Raw genomic sequence first — 6,561 nt, 5'->3', positions numbered from 1 at the left:
ATTAGACACAATCCCAAAACGCGACACGAGGTTGAAGAGGACAAAGGAACCTTGTAACAATCAATGCTATGGTTGAGGACTGTATCTAAGAAGTTGAAATCAAGCAGGATCACCCAGTTATTCTCTTCAACTCATCGGTTGTCTATCCTGCTTTCATTCCCAAGCTGGGAGTATTGACACAGCTGATTAGCCGTCCTCAGAAGACCACTCTCACAGAACGAGTGCAAGGAAACATAAAACTAAGAGAAAGGACATTGTGACATCTTGTGGACAATCAGAGACTTACACCCGAGAACGAAGGAGACGGCCATCCAAAGAACAAGGCATTGGTCGAACCGTACCCCCTACGCGGAACTCGGCCCACGAAGACCTGGGCCCAACAGAGACAGGCAACAGAGATACTGTTGTGGAAATATTGGTTCAAATATTTCTCAGATACCGGAACTTGTGAATTCAAATAGACTTTATTGCAAAAGCAACAAAGCCGAGCATGCCCATGGACCAACTGAACTTTCCCGTCTCAACACTCTCCTATTATACAGTTTTACCCTTACATAACATAATCACTCCACATTATGTAAATGATTAATACCCTTTAGCCTTGGCAACCCTTCTCTTTTTGCCTTGCTTAGTTTCCATTCTCTTATTGGCTCAGACATTAGGGCATAGATTCTATTGGTGGCATGATAGCAATGAGCTACATAAAAAATAAACAGACATGCACACTCCTAATGCAAGTACATGTCTAATGGTGATTATAAGGCCTTCACAAGACCCAGAATGACCAGGCCTGTGTTGATCCAGCTTTGCACAATCACATGGGCTCAGCCTTCATTCTGCTTACACATGTCTAATAATTAACCCCATATTGATTCAGTTTCACTACTTCTGGGAAAACAGTATAGATACTGGAAAGTCCCCAAAGCACTGGAAATTCTCCTACAATACCCGACGAAGACATTCAACACGTAAATACATGCATTACACGTCTTACCCATAAGAGTGGCAGTTCGGGGCAAGGTATTAGGGCTAAACTAAGCATAGTTTACAAATGTATCAAAGTGTTGCTTTTCTCTCTTTCTCTCTCTCTCTCTCTCTTTAAATCTCCATCTTGTGTAACACGTGTCATATTGTGTTGGTCCGCTAGGGATCTGTTGCAATTATATTAAGTTCTAATCAATAACCTAGACTGTGTATGTGTGTGTATGTGTGTGTGTGTGTGTGTCTTATGTTATCATTTAGCTTGTTAATAAATAAATAATCAACTCAATTTGTGTGGTACGGAATGATTAGTGAGACCCGGGTTTGTGAGAATTTACGGATTATGCAACATTCAGAATGAGACTGATATGAGGAAATTATTGACTGTTATGACATCGATATTCTGATATATTCTTGAGTTAATTCAGGAAACGGTAACTCATTAAACAAACTTTTCCCGTGGTGCCCCAAGTAACTAATGAGTTAATTATTATGATTGATTATTATGAATGATTGTTTCCCATCTATCTTCAGAGCTCATGCTGCTAGGCGACCTAAACTGGAACATGCTTAACTCCCCAGCCATCCTACAATCTAAGCTTGATGCCCTCAATCTCACACAAATTATCAATGAACCTACCAGGTACCACCCCAAAGCCATAAACATGGGCACCCTCATAGATATCATCCTAACCAACTTGCCCTCTAAATACACCTCTGCTGTTTTCAACCAAGATCTTAGCGATCACTGCCTCATTGCCTGCATCCGTAATGGGTCAGCGGTCAAACGATCTCCACTCATCACTGTCAAACGCTCCCTGAAACACTTCAGAGAGCAAGCATTTCTAATCGACCTGGCCGGGGTATCCTGGAAGGATATTGATCTCATCCCGTCAGTAGAGGATGCCTGGTTATTTTTTTAAATGCCTTCCTCACCATCTTAAATAAGCATGCCCCATTCAAGAAATTTAGAACCAGGAACAGATATATTCCTTAGTTCTCTCCAGACCTGACTGCCCTTAACCAACACAAAAACATCAGTCAGCTGATGTTCTGAAAGAGCTGCAAAATCTGGACCCCTACAAATCAGCCGGGCTAGACAATCTGGACCCTTTCTTTCTAAAATTATCTGCCGAAATTGTTGCAACCCCTATTACTAGCCTGTTCAACCTCTCTTTCGTATCGTCTGAGATTCCCAAAGATTGGAAAGCAGCTGCAGTCATCCCCCTCTTCAAAGCGGGGGACACTCTTGACACAAACTGCTACAGACCTATATCTATCCTACCCTGCCTTTCTAAGGTCTTCGAAAGCCAAGTCAACAAACAGATTACCGACCATTTCGAATCCCACCATACCTTTTTCGCTATGCAATCTGGTTTCAGAGCTGGTCATGGGTGCACCTCAGCCACGCTCAAGGTCCTAAACAATATCCTAACCGCCATCGATAAGAAACAATACTGTGCAGCCGTATTCATTGACCTAGCCAAGGCTTTCGACTCTGTCAATCACCACATCCTCATTGGCAGACTCGATAGCCTTGGTTTCTCAAATGATTGCCTCGCCTGGTTCACCAACTACTTCTCTGATAGAGTTCAGTGTGTCAAATCGGAGGGCCTGTTGTCCGGGCCTCTGGCAGTCTCCATGGGGGTGCCACAGGGTTCAATTCTTGGACCGACACTCTTCTCTGTATACATCAATGATGTCGCTCTTGCGGCTGGTTAGTCTCTGATCCACCTCTACGCAGACGACACCATTCTGTATACTTCTGGCCCTTCTTTGGACACTGTGTTAACAACCCTCCAGACGAGTTTCAATGCCATACAACTCTCCTTCCGTGGCCTCCAATTGCTCTTAAATACAAGTAAAACTAAATGCATGCTCTTCAACCGATCGCTGCCTGCACCTGCCCGCCTGTCCATCATCACTACTCTGGACGGTTCTGACTTAGAAAATGTGGACAACTACAAATACCTAGGTGTCTGGTTAGACCATAAACTCTCCTTCCAGACTCACATCAAACATCTCCAATCCAAAGTTAAATCTAGAATTGGCTTCCTATTTTGCAACAAAGCATCCTTTACTCATGCTGCGAAACATACCCTTGTAAAACTGACCATCCTACCGATCCTCGACTTCGGCGATGTCATTTACAAAATATCCTCCAATACCCTACTCAATAAATTGGATGCAGTCTATCACAGTACCATCCGTTTTGTCACCAAAGCCCCGTATACTACCCACCACTGCGACCTGTACGCTCTCGTTGGCTGGCCCTCGCTTCATACTCGTCACCAAACCCACTGGCTCCAGGTCATCTACAAGACCCTGCTAGGTAAAGTCCCCCCTTATCTCAGCTCGCTGGTCACCATAGCAGCACTCACCTGTAGCACGCGCTCCAGCAGGTATATCTCTCTGGTCACCCCCAAAACCAATTCTTCCTTTAGCCGCCTCTTCTTCCAGTTCTCTGCTGCCAATGACTGGAATGAACTACAAAAATCTCTGAAACTGTTAACACTTATCTCCCTCACTAGCTTTAAGCACCAGCTGTAAGAGCAGCTCACAGATTACTGCACCTGTACATAGCCCATCTATAATTTAGCCCAAACAACTACCTCTCCGCCTACTGTATTTATTTATTTTGCTCCTTTGCACCCCATTATTTCTATCTTTACTTTGCACATTCTTCCACTGCAAATCTACCATTCCAGTGTTTTACTTGCTATATTGTATTTACTTCGCCACCATGGCTTTTTTTTGCCTTTACCTCCCTTATCTCACCTCATTTGCTCACATTGTATATACTTATTTTTTTTCTACTGTATTATTGACTGTATGTTTGTTTTACTCCATGTGTAACTCTGTGTTGTTGTATGTGTTGAACTGCTTTGCTTTATCTTGGCCGGGTCGCAATTGTAAATGAGAACTTGCCTATCTGGTTAAATAAAGGTGAAATAAATAAAATTAAAATAAATACAATTCAGTAAATAGCATGTCATCACATTAACTGGGCAAATAACTCAATAGCATGTCATCACGTGATAGTCACGTCACGACATATTGGAGCCCCGTGCGAGGAATCCAAGATAAAATTAGGCCTCACTGTTGAATTCAGTCCAAAGGAATTGTGTAGCAAGATACTTATAAACCAATAGCGCTATAGGCAGGATTATTGTTGGTGGCGTGTGTATGGTTCTTTTTTCACCCAGATACTAGTAGAGAGATTTCTTCCTGTGTTGTATATCTGACGAAAGTCAGTGTGTAGGAGATTCAATGAATACGACGAGCCTGGCCATATGAGCTAGCCAATGTTGTTTAGGTATTCGGGAATAGACGTGTTGGGCCACAACGTAGTGTTTTTTCTGTCTCCCACATTTCAGGAATGAGTAGACTCGGTCATTATTCATTTCTGGAGTCAAGACATATGGGCTGGCCGAATAGGAATTGAGGAGATATTAGCTGGACCGAAGCAAGTAATTATCCCTCATTCTCTCGCGTTTTCGGGAGCGTGAGTAGACCAACAGCGTATTTCTTTGTTTTCCGTGCGTTACAGTTAACATCGTGAAAAATATTGAAGAACATGAGACGTCACTTGGTAAACCCATTCTCTTGTTGGAGGAGACTTTTCTTGTGCTGGAAAGTAAGATTCTGCACACGTATGGCTAAGCATTGCACGAGATGCTAAGCTAACAAGGGGATGCAGCCATTCTTTTTTTCCTTCGTTCACAAAGCGACACTCTGTCCCTTGGAAAATGGAAGTCCCGCCTCCTGGGACTCCCGTTTGAGTTCAGCTTTCTGCAATTAGTGACCCCTGGTGGTGAAGAATCGGCAGTAATTTTTATTTTATTTATTATTTCATGTGACACCACTCGTTCTCTCACAGCTATTACTACGGTGTACGCTGTATGGTATCCAAATAATCTCAACTGATTGGATATCATTGTCTCATTCAATTTAATAAATAAGTTAAATTGCCAAACTTACCTTTTCAGGTCGGTCATTGGGATAATACACAAATTGATTTGCTCCAACCAATGAGACATTGTTAAACTTTTAAACATGAACCTAGATACAGCAACGCTTTCAGGTTAATTAAAGTTCCCAAATAGCCTATACAGGTTTGATTTATCATTAAAATTGATTAATCAATTAAATTCGCTTTTGCAAGTTCATCAATAGCCCAACTCACACATTACACTATTGATGATTCATTGACGTAAATAAACTGATTTAAATCGTGCAAAACGACTACGCTAAAATTGTCACGGCTTTGAAAATAGAATTCCGTGGTTCTGCAACTCGCAAAATGGACAGCTCGATGGCTAACAATGTCGAACAAACTCGGAATGAACACCCACAAGCCCAAAATCGTAGGCTTTGTTCAGCTTACTTTGGCATGCTCACTAAAACAGGAATGGAAGAGCTATTGCCATTCAAGAAAATGTTTCTGTCAAACATGTATCCCAACTTCATTAACTACTTTGGCCCTACTGAGAGCCCAGACAACTAGGTTTTCGAACTTGGGCGGGAACAATCACTCAATTGGAAGGTGCGGCAGCAGGGACAGGTGCGGCAAAAGATGTCGCACAATGGGAGTGGCTACCAAGTAACCATCACACCGATAGCCACTGCAGTAACAATAGCTATGAAGAATGTCCCCAACCAAACAGGTTCTGTAAAGATCGACCTGGCCTCTACGTCCACGCACCTAACCCCCACGAAGGGTCGGGAGACAAGGGTAACAAGCGTAACAAGAGCAACAAAGGGTTCAACAATGATGTAAACGTCAACCAAAACAATATAGAAGCTTTGATAAGAGATGTAATGCAACGGGAGAAATTTGAGAAAGAGAACAAGGATAAGTCACCATGGCCAGGCGTAAAATTCCGGTGAACGAGTCCGCCAAAATTCACACCATTTGCGAGGATGTCAACATTCCCATTACCCCCGACCCTCACTCAAATCGCTGTCCAGGGACTGCTCAATCTAAACACAAGCCCACAGGTTTTGTTTAGAGACTCTGATGTGGAGACGCACAAGGTATGTAGCGTTGCAACAGATGATTTCTCTCCCATTTCAATAGAGGACACACTGGGTCACGAAGATGGGTTATCTGTCTTGAAAATCGACACAGATAACCAACTGCTCCATTCTTCCAACCCACTCCACTTTGTTGGGCATATGATGAGAAAAACCAACTCGAAGAGGCCATACCTTAAAGCAGTCTTAGAGGACTGTTTGACCTATGATGCTCTGATAGATTCGGGTTCGACTCCCTCATATCTCAAAATTTGCTGTATGAACTCAAAAGGGCAGTGGACCCAGCAAAATGTTGGTTGAAAACGGAACATTGCGACACAAAACTTCAAGGTTTCACTCAAGCTACCTCGCCTCGAACCAAGCGTATACTACTAAAACTGAACTTCAAAAGCGAGTCACTTATCCACCCTGTGTACGTGACTAGCATTGACCCCAAACAGATGCTTATTGGGATAGATTTAATTGATTGGAATACCAACCAAGTCTGGTCACAAATAACTATGCCAACTCTGTTGACATTACCACATTCTTCAAAGGCTACAT

This window comes from Salvelinus alpinus, chromosome 5 (genome assembly GCF_045679555.1).
Source record: "Salvelinus alpinus chromosome 5, SLU_Salpinus.1, whole genome shotgun sequence".
Taxonomy (NCBI): domain Eukaryota; kingdom Metazoa; phylum Chordata; class Actinopteri; order Salmoniformes; family Salmonidae; genus Salvelinus; species Salvelinus alpinus.
This window is presented reverse-complemented; position numbering follows the sequence as displayed.